Below are 14,122 nucleotides of genomic sequence, written 5' to 3' on the forward strand. Positions count from 1 at the left end.
AATTCTCAGCTAGCACCGAAAACAATTTAGAAAAAAATAAAAATTGAAAACCAGTGACGATGTATGACTGACAACAGTAGCCTCTCTGGGTTAAAATATACATTTTCTCAGTACTTTCTGGGGTGGAAGACAAGCAATGAGAAAGTTGGAGCAAGCAGCAAACTAACCATTGCATATGACCGATACTGTACATGTGCTGATCTTATTACAGAAATATCAAAACTGCATGTGTAGGAGATGAAAATAAGACTACAAAATATCACCAGAGGAGATTTGACTCATTACAAGTATCACAGGGATATATACATATATATATATATATATATATATATATATTCTATCTATCTAGGTGACTTAATTTCTCAAAATAGGAATAGGCACATGGGATAGTTCCCAATCGTCTAGTCTGTTTTTCTTCTTCTACCACTTCTTTGTTGTAAATTACAAGCCACATTCACCCACACACACTCATAGAGCACTTCTAAGTTTACGTTTTCTTGTGTTTTTTTTTACATAACATACACACATTCATACACTGGATGCAATGTGGGTTTCAGTGTCTTGTTCAAGGACACTTTGACATGTGGTTTACAGAAGCTGTAACAACATTCCCACTTGTTGTCTTTAAATAATGTTTTAAAAAAGAAAGACTTGTCATACTGCACGTAACTTTAGCACCTCTTCTCATCCTGTCTGAGACATTTCCTTTTAGCTCCGTCTTATAATCTGCTCTGATACGTCAGTTATAGATGTTTCCATGCTGATATCTCAGCTTCTTTTAGGCCACACAACCTGTAAAATCTCATATTTATTATTTATGAAATGACAGATCTGAGAGGACAGAATTCCCTTTTCAAACCATAATTATGCATTTTCATAAAATGGAGGAGATATTTGGATTTTTGTATGTCAGAGTTGACCTTAAAGACACTATAAACTTAAGTTAACCATTTCTAAACTTTTGAATGCTGTATGTTCTCTAACAAAGTTACTAACCACAAAAAAAAGCAAAAAAAAAAGCCATAAACTGACCACTGAACGTTCTGGTTTAATGTCAGTTTGTTTCTGAAGAGTCCTCTTCACCATGCTGCTCACACTTTAACATAAGACCAAGATGACAACAAACACTAGAGAATTATAAGTCGGTATATCAGCCACTGCTGTTGGCTTTGGTTTCATTAAATTGATTAAGATGAAGGAATTAATATTAGACAATTTTACTTAAATGTCCTACATTCATGACATAACATCAGTGTGGGCACAAACTTTTAACATTTTCTGAAAATTTAACCTGAAAATTGAATATCCCTAAACTTTTAAAACATTTTTTGTCACTTTCAAACTGCAAATAAAAACTAGCCATTTGCTAATGATTCATTAAATCGGCTCTTCCTGTTTTGTTTCTCGTAAATCCTCCAAATTTCCTGTTAGGTCCTCCTTACGGAGTTGTAGGGGAAACACTTTGTAATGATGAATAAGCAATCTAGGCATTCCTTGAACGTTTCTTGTGTTTACTTTTCTTTCCTTTTGTTAAAGTTATTATTAATGTACCATTAACTAATCATTTGTTGCTGGAGATAACTTCCTAATTAAAGCCAAAAGCACCACAAAAGACGATGCATTGCAAGCTGTCTTAAATCAAATGGGGTTAAATTTATGAGTATACACAACCTGCCTTGTTAAAATATAGACTATTTTTTAGTTTTATTGCTATTAGACAAGAGTATCTATCATTATCTATGATTTTGTTCCCTTGAAGTGGACAGTCAGTGTTTTCTAAACTGCTGCTGGTTTCATCTTGGAATTAAACCATCATGTTTTTGGTCATGTGCAGCATCATCTCTTCAACTGCTTATGTTAGGGAACTGTTTATATTTTATAAGAAGAATATAAAAATCATAAAACCATCAGACATGATGAATACAAAGTTTAAAGACCAGTTGTGCTGAAGAAACTCATAAAATTTATAATTTGGCCCAAAGTGTTTGCGCAGCCCACAGTAAAGCCCCAGTGAGCCTGAATTGGAATAAGTGGTATGGAAAATGGGTGGTGTTTGTGCAACAGTGATTAAAACCAAACCATTTAGGATCATCTTAAATAAACAACTGTTGATTTAAAAAAACAACACGCGATTGACTATTAGCTTTTACAAATTGTGCTTCACTTTTAACATTAGATGTCCACTTTAGTTGTAATAATCAGGTAATTATTTCCTAAAATCCAGACCGCCCCCTGGCTGTATGAACAAGTTAGAAAAAGGAACCCTGATACAAAGAAGCTGGGTCATTTCGGTGAGCTGTGGGTTTTTCTGTTAGCTTTTTTTCCTTTTCTGTGCACTGTAAGTCGAAGCCATATTCAGATGAATGACAGCTGAACACTTTACGTGTGGTAGTTAGAAAAAACAGCTACCTTCAGAGAAAGGGGAGGGGGAGGTTAGGTTTGTACGACAGAAGGAAACCTGCATCTGCAGAACGGAATGGGGACTCGCTCTCTGAAGCACCCAGGCCACAGGTGCTTCTGGGGTCCTGCGTCAATGGACGGAGAGACACGTTTACTGAATGACTTCTTCGTTGGTGGGATGTGTGCGCGCGCGTATATCAAACCGTTCCATTTACAGAAACCTGTCTCGCACTGTGTGCCAGCATCTCTCACTGAGAACAGACTCTCAGCCAATCAGCTCCCGGTGCGCTGGTTTCGCTACTGACTCTCATGTTTGTGTGTATGTGCGCGCGCGCGCCTGGGACTGCATGTAGGCTATGTTGCACGAGTCTGCTGCAGCAGCCCCCCCACCCACACAAACACAGGCAAAATAAAACGCAGAACATGAGCGCTTTCTTTCCAGTCACTCCCCTCCTTTAGTCTTACACGTTCGCGTTATAAAGCCTCGCGGAGCCCCTGCTGGGAGCTCAGAGCGCTGATGAACCAGATGAGGATGGATGCCGAGGGAGGAGGCCTGGTGATCCACCGGAGCAGGCGCGTGGGGAGGCTGGCGGTAGTGGTCGCTGTGCAGAACCTACTGGTGATTGCCTGCTTAGTGATCACCCTCTACGTTTACCGGGACTTTAAGTCGTGGGTAAGTAAGCTGCGAGAGAAGTTTTGCAGGAGATGCGGAGATGAAGTGATGGACAAGATGTGTTTATTTATTTATTTTGATCGGATCAAGTGTTTTAGTGTGTATCAAGAATAGTGAGAACAAATTAAAATAAGTAGTCCTGCTATGATAATTTAGTTCGTGGACACAAAGTTGACTCAGATATTTTAGATAAAGCAGTTTAATTTTCAGTGTAGAGTAATTTAAATCCATTAAAAGTTTGCTGTTAGTAAGTGGTACTGTTAAAGAGTGACAGGCAAAAAAAAAAAAAAAAAAGGTAATGCTGTGACCTGGATGCAGTCTTACAGCATTGTGTGCATTTTTTTTTAAATACATTTGCTCTACTTAGTCTGTGCTGTTTATTTCTGATATGCTACTCTCACTACTGTTATCAATCACCCACTGTAAGATTTTCCCTGGTTTCTGTTAGCACGTCTATTTTCACACTGCATCACTTAACCACTGCATCAATCAAATGCGTTACCTAAGTCGAACATCAAGGGATCACATTTCAGAGCTGCGTGACCTCATCAAAAGCTCTTACCCTGAATAACATGCCTAAAGTTAGTTATAGGTGCAGTGAGAGCCAATTAACATTCAGATAAACAACTTTCTTGTATCTTACGTCACTTTGTTTCTTCTCTTTGCAGGAGCCTGAAGATGTTGTTCATATACAGTTTGATGGGACTGCAGGTGAGAAAACATAGCCTTTAGTATATTTCTATATCTTTATTAACCTTTGATCAATCTTATGTTGAAAAAATACACAAAAAAGGCTTAAGATTCTTATCAAGACAGAAAAAGTCTTTTCACTCTTCATTTTGCCTCACATTTATATTTTCATCTTCTAGGGATTGAAGGAAATACAAAAATTATGATGGGTAAATTTTACAAGGCACATAAGATGGAAGTAAATGATAAAAATGATACAATCATGATCAAATGCACCGGGCCTTACATCTTGTATATGGAAGTGTGCTACGGCGCCTCTGACCAAAGCAGCCAAGGGAAACTGCAGCTGCGAGTGAAGGAGAGGAACGATCCTGTCAGCACTTTCAAATTGGAGCCTAAGTTAACAACGGTCTGTAGGGGGCTCCACAATACAGTCTATCTCAAATTTGACGAGAAGGCCAGTTTGCACTTGGACTCCCAAAAGATGGTAATCTATAACCTGACTATTGGTCTGACCTATATGCTGGGGACAAAGTGTGATTACTGATGAGAGGCCAAGAAACTCTCAGAGAAGATGGAGACGTGTGCTGGCTGGAATGAGGAAGGAAAGCTCAGCATTCACCTGTGTTTGTCTGCCGCTGACACACTAAGCCAGGTTCAAGCTGATGGCATGGCTTCTGTTGACAGACGCCTTTTCTGAAATGGTTTTCTTACTTCAGCCGGTGTCGCTGTGCCCCACGGTTTGACTCAATGACTTGTGATGACTTGTGCTGTCCTGGGTAAAACCAAATGACTGCACTTTGGTGAAGGTGGTTCAGTCTCATTTTGTACATACAGTATGAAGCAGTTATAACAACAGCAAACTAGTTTATCTCTTTAACAGGTGCCTTTTTTCCAAACACTTCTGTTCTTGAACCATTTTGATGTAAGGTGCAACTGGTGTCCTTATTGATTTATCAACCATGTTGTGTGTGTTTTTTTTTTTTATATGTATAACTATAAAACATCAGAAAAAGCTTATCATCACTTTCTGGTGCTGCAGTGATGATTTCAGATTGCAGGACCTGCAATTAATATATTTATTTTGCTTTTATTTTAGCAAAGAAAAATATTTTTTTAAAAAGCTGGAAACTATACTGTTGAATGCTACTTCTTAAAAATTGAATTAAATACATAATGATTATGGATTCTTGGGGGTTTACCATCAGAACATCTGAAATAAAAACATCTAAAGCTAAGTGAGTATTCAATTGAATCAAGCCCCCCTGGTCTGGTTAGGGCCACTGCTAGTATGTGTATATATCATAACTTTATTTACTTTATTTCACTATCACTCTTGTGTTGTACCAAATGAATGTATTTGTTATTGGTGCATTTATGCTCCTGTGAAACTCCAATCTGAGTCCTTAAACGTTCTGTGTGCTGTGTGGCTGCACTTTTGAACTTCTCATGCATTAACAAACTACCAGCAACTGCAACAAAAACAAGTACTAAATACTAGGTGTCTTCTAAGTTTTTCAACTTGATCTAGTATGTCTTGTGCAGGTGTTTGTAGAGTCAGACACGTGAGAGAGTTTTGACGTTGCAGTCACACACACCTACAGGCAGCTCAGGGTGATTGCCAGAGAGGAGATGAATGAAGCTGGAGCTTTCACTCTTTTGATTGTATCTGCACTCACAGTGCACACATTCCTTTGTAATTCTGTAATATGTTGCACTTTTGTTTGTAAATTTCCATTTCTTAAATTATGTGATAAAGAACAGTTCAGTTGTTGACTTGATTGTATGTACTAATGTCATATATTAACTGTTTGGTCTTATGTTTTAAACTATATCATGATCAGTGAGTGCTGCTTACGTTTGCTGGTTTTGATGATTTTGAGTCATAATAAATAAGGAATGTAAACATCACATTCAGATTTGACCAATATAATGAAAATGAGCAAAAGGAGATGTCTGGTTTTCAGTAAATTTTCTAATAAAAGAGCTATTGTTTATGATGTAATGTACACTCAGCCCAGTGATTATACAGCGTTGCTACCGCTTGTAATCTCTGGTCAGCAGTTGTGATGAAACTAATAAAAACATGTTTCTATTTTGCAATCAAGGTATCCTCTTTGTTAACAGTTCTCACTGTGTGTGTGTGTGTGTGTGTGTGTGTGTGTGTGTGTGTGTGTGTGTGTGTGTGTGTGTGTGTGTGTGTGTGTGCCGTGATAGTAAAGTTTCATCATCATTGCTTGATGCAATTTCACAATGTTCAACCAAAAGTGAAAGTGAATTGAGGAAGGAATCCTCTCATGTTACCCAGAGACAGTGGAGCCACCGTTTGTACACTTCAGGCTGCAGTTTCACACTCATTTAACCTTTAAAGCTTTGATGTTGTTGTAAGATTCAGTTAACCACCACTGTAAGGCCACTATAAGTGAAAAATGGGGCTCTATGGATTAAAAACGCAGGATGGGAGAAGTGCATGCATACGCATCTCTACACTGTGTTTCACATTATTCTGCATGTAGGATTTCAGTTAATGGAACATTTGGGTTTTAGTTTATTATGTGGAAGATTTAGCTTTCTAAATTTAGATTTAGATGTAGCTTGCTGTTTCTTCTGTCTGTTTAGATGACTGATGGCACTCTCAGACAGGTTTGATAATTCATCTTCGAGGAAAGCTACTAAAAGAGGTTGCTGCAAAAATACCGTTGAATCTTTGTTTGTGGCTATAAAGGGAGAAAAACTCATGGCACTCGTGATTTAAAAGAAAAAAAAAATCCAATTCACTGTCATAGGCATTGGGAAGATATTAGCAAAAGCTGCATGTACAGAATCATTTGGAACACAGAGTAGAAAAAAATTTATAAATAAATGCTTTAACATAACTGCATCCAATTTATAGTAGCTGGTGGTTTGATTTTTTTCCATTACAGATGTGGCACCTGGTCCATGTAAACTTAAAAAGAGTATAAAATTAACTGATGGAAAGAGTTGAAAGCTGTTCCTGTTTTTGCACAGGGAGGGATCTATTTTGGACATTAATCATTTCTAGTAATAGAATGAAGGTATTTTCCATTCCAAATTTCCACGTGAAACATCCTGATGTAATGGAGACATTTCAATATGTTACCTGCACCAAATACTGCAGCAAGTTTAAACTTGAAAGCTGAGTTTTGTGATGACATTGATAAATGAATTTACAAATTAGATACAAAAATAGCTTCAGCTGTCAAATGTTGCAACTATGAACAGATTTTTCCTTTGAACATCTTTCAAGTAAAAGTAGACTTAGAAAACAGATTATGTTTGCAGACGTAAAGGACAAAGCTGTGTGTCTTCTGTGTGGAGACAGTGTGGCTGTAATGTAAGAATACGTAAGAAACGTAAGAAACTTTGAAACGAAGCACCACCACAGATACAAATACCTGGACAGGAAACTAAGGCTCCAAAAGAAGTTATTAACCCTTTAAGTTCCAGAGTTTTTAAAAGTTTTTAAGGCAAACTAAGTGAGAAAAAAATGTTGAATATGAGCCAGATTTTATGATGATAGTAAAATATCGCGTCAAATTTTTGTCAAAACCAGGGAGAGCAAAATAAACATGCTCGCGCGCAGATTACACTACCATCGCGCAGAAATTCATTTACCAAGAGGACAAAAGATCCTCTCGCGTGACAGACGACCAACTCCCGCACGCGTGTGGAAGGCCTCGCGCGCGCATTTTACGTTCCGAGCGCGCGAAGCTGGATCAGACGCGCGCGCGTTTCTGTCATGCCGCCCCCGCTTGAGGATGGCTGCGCTCTCGCCAGCGTCTCTGCCCTCGCGGTGACGTTTTCCTCGCGCGGATCAAAATGTGTTTTGACACATGGGGCGGGACAAATGCCCATTCTATAAGCCTTCTCCTGATTGGTCCGCGTACACAGGAAGTTGTGTCAGGAAGACCTTGACTGACAAGACGGCTGGAGCCGGGACAGTTGCGGTGGTTTTGGCATTTTGGCAACGATACTTTGCTTGAGGTAAGTGTATGGAGTTAGTTTTGTGTTTTTATTAAATGCAAAAAAAAATTATCTGAAAGGAAAAAAAATATATTTGATATAAATATTTTTCACACTGATAGCAAAAAATAATAATATTTGAGACTAAAAAAAGTTTTGAGATAAAGTATCTTGTTACAGCACATTAAAAAATAATTTGACATTTAAAAAAATAATTTCCTAGAAAAAAAACTTCTCTCAAAAGCCTTTCTTTACTCTCAAATATATATTTTTTGCTATCAGAGTGAAAACTTTTACACTCGAATTTTTTTTTTTTTCTCTCAAAGCTTTTTTCTTCTCGCTCTCAAAACCAAAGTCTTTGCTATCGTTTCAAGATTTTGCTATCGATGTGAAACTTGTGTCATGGGCGGGTCCATGTTACTATTGGTCAATCTCAACCGAACTGACAGCTGGGTGGCAATCTTTTCTGCAGACTGATTACGCCTTTTGTGTGTGCTGTGTCATAATCTTACCCAAATATTGGAGTCTCCGCCGCCAAAAACAGCAGATCAATGCATATTCACTATGTCTGCATCTCCCAGTGAATCAATGGTGGATCTCAGCGCAGGAACAGCAGGAGTTAGTCATGAATATGATGGCGATCATTTCTGCATACTTGTTAAGACTTTCTCCTTAATATTCAGGACTAACTCCTATATATTTGAGAGTAAAGAAAGGCTTTTGAGAGAAGTTTTTTTTCTAGGAAATAATTTTTTTCAATCAAATAATATCAAATATATTTTTTTTCCTTTCAGATAATTTTTTTTTGCATTTAATAAAAACACAAAACTAACTCCATACACTTACCTCAAGCAAAGTATCGTTGCCAAAATGCCAAAACCACCGCAACTGTCCCGGCTCCAGCCGTCTTGTCAGTCAAGGTCTTCCTGACACAACTTCCTGTGTACGCGGACCAATCAGGAGAAGGCTTATAGAATGGGCATTTGTCCCGCCCCATGTGTCAAAACACATTTTGATCCGCGCGAGGAAAACGTCACCGCGAGGGCAGAGACGCTGGCGAGAGCGCAGCCATCCTCGAACGGGGGCGGCATGACAGAAACGCGAGCGCGTCTGATCCAGCTTCGCGCGCTCGGAACGTAAAATGCGCGCGCGAGGCCTTCCACACGCGTGCGGGAGTTGGTCGTCTGTCACGCGAGAGGATCTTTTGTCCTCTCGGTAAATGAATTTCTGCGCGATGGTAGTGTAATCTGCGCGCGAGCATGTTTATTTTGCTCTCCCTGGTTTTGACAAAAATTTGACGCGATAGTAAAAACTTATCTAATTTAATATTGTGGCTTCACAGGTTGGCTGTGTTGGATTCTTTAACTATGACCTATATATATATATATATATATATATATATATATATATATACAATTCACACAGACTTACCAAAACTGTATATATATTAGGTTGATTACTGAAGAGGAGGTTCAAATGGTATTGTGTTGTCTGCCAGGTGGCAAAGCTCCTGGGTATGATGGAGCTTCCATTGATTTTTAGTTTTTGCCTAGACTCCTGCACCCCTTAGTAGATATGTACAAGGAGACCCAGTATAAGGAGAAATTACCTGATTCGCTAAAACAAACAGTAATTATTTTGCTACCTAAACCAGGGAAGAAAGCTAACCTTTGTGGTTCTTATAGACAAATCTCAGTATTAAATACAAACTATAAAATCCCAGCCTAAATTATTGCAAGCAGCTTAGCTCCCCTTTTAACTGATCTGGTAGACATGGACCAAACTGGGTTTGTCATTAACCATTCTTCTTATGGTAACTTTCAAAGGGTTAATAATATTAATTTTTCTAAGAAAATCTCAAGGTCTTTGACCCTATTGAATACAACATTTTATTCTGTGTTCTTGAGAAAATTAATTTTGGTCCCAGTTTTATTGCAATGATTAAAACCCTTTTCAATATTCAAAAACAGCAATTATCTAATTCTAATTCTGACATTTCTTCTCAGTTTTCATTGACAAGGGGAACCTGTCAGGGGTACCCCTACTCTCCTCTTTTTGCTTTGGTAATCGAGCCACTGGCTATTGCAATACATTTAAACCCACAGATTCACGGAGTAGTAGTTAGAAAAAAACATAAACATACCATTTCAGTATATGCTGACGACATATTGCTTTTTTTTTTTTTAAACTAATCCCGAGATATCTTTTCCTGCACTGGCTGATCTACTGGAGGCCTATGGTTCTGTTTAAGGGTACAAGGTAAACAACACAAAGAGGATTATTATTCCTCTCAATTCAACTTACAGAAGCTATGCCCAAACTGAATATATGGTTTTAATGGAATAATACTTGCTCACAAATATCAAACAAACTAGAGCAGACATTCACTCTAAACTATGTTCCAAAGTTGAAGACGGTCAGTCAAGAGTTAGACAGATGGAAAACACTGCATGTGTCATTAATAGCTAATAAACTGTAAATGAGTGTATTCCCTATGTTTTTATATTTATTTAGGATTCTTCCTTGTGATGTTACTCAATCTTTCTTTAAGCATCTAAATAGTTTAATAACAAAATTTCTATGGCAGAATAAAATAAAACTGAAAGTCCTCTGTGTGAGCCCATGTGAGGGAGGACTTGGTCTCCCTGATTTCTATTTATACAACTTAGCAGCACAATCAGTGGTCATATGGGCCACGCAACCCAATAGACAGAGCATTTTCTCTTGGTTACAAATTGAACAACATCAATTAGCAAGCATCACTGCTTCCATATATTCCTTTGTACATACTTTCAAAAGAGTTGTGAAAAACCCTTTTGTTACAGGGGTGCAAAATTTGGTCCAATATTAGAAAAAATAAAAATATTCAAACAACATATACAGTTACCCCTTCTATGCTAACCAGGCTCAACCTGAGATATTAAAAGATGAATCCTGTTAAACTAATGTCTTTATACCCTTTCTTGGACACTTATATAATGGGTAAAGATGTAAAGAAATGTTTCAACTATGTACAAAATTTTAAAACTTTGTGGCCAAGTAGGTGCCAATTTAAATGGGAGCAAGACCTGGGTTGAATTTAAAGATGAACAGCGGAAAGCAATTTGTCAAAAAAGTGGGACATTTTTTTAAACATAGACCGCAACAATTTAATTTGATTTGAGTATACTATACATCACCTTGTCTAAATAAAATTAACCCCAAACACTCAGCTTCGTGCCCTCAATGTAAAATGGAGACTGGGTCTCTTATCCATCTGGTCATGCTCCCATTTGGACAAGTTTTGGAAAACTGTAAAAAATACCATTGAAAAAGTTATTGGTTCTGATTTTTATTTAAACCCAAGATTTGTATTATTTGGATATGAGTCAATGTTACCTTTATATTCTAAATATAACTTCAGATTTGTTAAAATGGCCTTGATAGCTGCTATGAATTGTATTGCACTGAAATGTAAAAGTGTTACACGTCCATGCTTCCATATGTGGCTGAATGAGCTCTTGTTTTACATCCCACTGGAAAAAATAATGCATAACTTGAAAAAGTAGCCAAAAGCCTTTTACAGGATATGGGACAATTTCTTTCTCTTGATGAAGCCCTTGAAAACTTTGAAAAATTTTGAAAATAAAATTTAATCTATTTCTATTTTTTTTTTTTGTCTCTGTATGTTTGTATACATAGGGATGCACAGATGTTTGTTTATATATGTGTGGGTGTATATACATGCAGATGTTTGTGTAGATGTGTATTTATTCTAGTTGTCTGTCTTGTTATTTTGCATTAGAATCAGAAGGAAGCTCTGCCCATTAAGTAGTGGTGACAGTGATGACAGAAACTCTCCATTTAGAGAGTCAGGTAGCCTTTATACTCTGGTGATCTAACCATTATTTGGAAGTATGATCAGCACTTATGGGTGGAGGAGGAGGGACTTGGGTGTACAACGTTTGTATAATACATGTGTTATATATGTTTTTTGTTCCTATGTTTTGTTTCTCATTGGAGTCTTCTCTTGTTTTGTGTTGCACTTAAATTTATTTTGTATTAAAAATAAAAAGAAATGAGACAATACATGGAACATCAGTTCTAATTGTAGTTTGACATGCATTGCAAGAAAAAAAGAATATGGACCAAAGTCTGTGAGGAATATTTCCAACATATTTTTTTAAATATATGCTACAAATAATCAAGGCAATTAATAAGGCAAAGGGGTCCAACCTGATACTAGCAAAGTGGACTTAAAGTGGCTGATTAGTGTGTCTAAATAACCAGCCTTTCGGCCACCCACAGTCATTTTTGGTAACTGAAAACATAAAAAGACTAACCAAAATGCTGTGTGGGCCTGTTGTAATATGAGGTGTTTCTGTTATTTTGTAAAGTCCTATAATGTAGTGCAATATGATTCAGTATTAATCAACAATGCTTAAGCCCTAGTCTTTATGAGTTATGATGACCCAACATCATAAAACTGCAAACTGGTTAAAGTTCAGCAGGTATCTGTGGGTAGCAGCAGACACGTAGGCACATGCAGTCGTTGCATATGAAAACCTACAGTGAAAGTGGAAAAGAGGTCATTTTCGATTGAAAATGCCCTCTCCAAAGCAGCAAAATATTTATACAGTTAAACATTGAAGCATATTTAAAACTGAAAGAAAGGTCAATAAGTGCGGTTGTAGTTATATCTCAATTACTTTTGCTCAACTTGTTAAACTTTCTCTTCTTAGAACGCTTCAAGCATCTTCCATTTCTAGGTTTGTTGATAGATTATTTAAACTGTTGCCAGTAAGTTTGACTCATTTAAAACATCTTATGAAAACTATTTCAGGTATGCATTCAGTTGCTGTATATGCACTGAAAGGATCGAATTTATAACCCTATATCCGCATGTCCAAAAAGAAACTTGTCAGCATTCCCGTCATGATTGTGAAAACTACTTTTTCCTTATATAACAGCTTAACATTCTAGTGTTACAAATATGAATGTTAAAATGCAAGCATAAACCCTTTTTTTGTGCTTTTTAACTGCTTGAATGTGCGTACTATAAAACAACATTTCTACATTACACTTAGTTTGACGTCACACTCTGAACACAATGTAAGCCAGTTAACTACACTTCCTTTTTTTTTTCTTTTTTTTAACTTTGATGATCGTTAATGGAAATAATTCCTCATCAAAATGAAAGATTTTTTTTTTGTCACTATTTAATTTATTTATTTATTCATCCTTTCTAAAGTCAGAAAATCAGATTACATTTTATTTATAAAGTCCTTTTTATACAAAAGATGTGCCACATAAAAACACACAACTAATTATAAAATCTCTCTTAAAATCCCCTCAGACATTCACTCTAAACTATACCCCCATAATTAAGTAATAGGTAAAAAATAAATCTATATAATGATGACAAAGTAAATAAGATAAAATAAATAAACAAACAAACAAATAAACCAGTGTTAAGCAGATCTAAAAAGGTGGGTCTTGACCCTCTTTTTAAAAATACATCATGTAAAAAGACTCACTGAGGCGTACAGATCTGTTTTTCAGAACAAAACAAGACAAAAATATTTGCATAGCAAACATATCTTACATGTTAGGACATGAGCAATATATAAACTAAAAGGTACAGGTTAAACGAGATTCGGGCCAAAACAAAAGATATCCTTACAAATCCCTGGGTCATGCAAAACAACCCAGGACTTTCCAAACAGAAACAACTTATGGAAAGGAGTTAGTTTCTGTTATTTGTTTAGTTTTTATTTTTCATTTTCTAAACTGTTTTGTAACATGACTGTATGTCAACAATTTTAATCCCTGAAGATTAAACACTAAAGTCCACTTGTTGTGTGATGTAGAGGAAGTTAACTTAAGAAACCCCCTTTGTTGTATTTTTAGGTGCAATGCACAATAAAATTTAACTGACTGTATCTTTTGATACGCAATATACCGTTTATATTCCAACAAAATTCTTGTGGCACTGATTCTGCATCATGCTGCAGTGAACCTATAAAATATGATGTTATGACCAACAGCAGACATATAAAGATGTTTTTAAGTTTTCTTTCATTTAAGACCTGCTTGATTGTTCCTAGAATTGCTTCTTTAGCAATGCATAAACTTATGACCTGACAGTGGTCATGTACAAATAATTAAATTATATCTTGGATAAGTATGAAACAGGGTTTCCATGTTCTCCCTGTGCCTTTGTGGATGTTTTATTTGGGTACTCTGGCTTCCTCTTACAGTCCAAAAACATGTTTGTTAGCTTAAAGAGGGATTATGAATTAACCCCTTGAGTGTGGTTCTGTTTTGGCCCTGTGATGGACCCAGTCTAACTCCTGTGATAGGCTCCAGCCCCCCAGCATCCCTGAGATAAAGCAG

The sequence above is a fragment of the Melanotaenia boesemani genome, chromosome 14, assembly GCF_017639745.1.
Source record: "Melanotaenia boesemani isolate fMelBoe1 chromosome 14, fMelBoe1.pri, whole genome shotgun sequence".
Lineage (NCBI taxonomy): Eukaryota > Metazoa > Chordata > Actinopteri > Atheriniformes > Melanotaeniidae > Melanotaenia > Melanotaenia boesemani.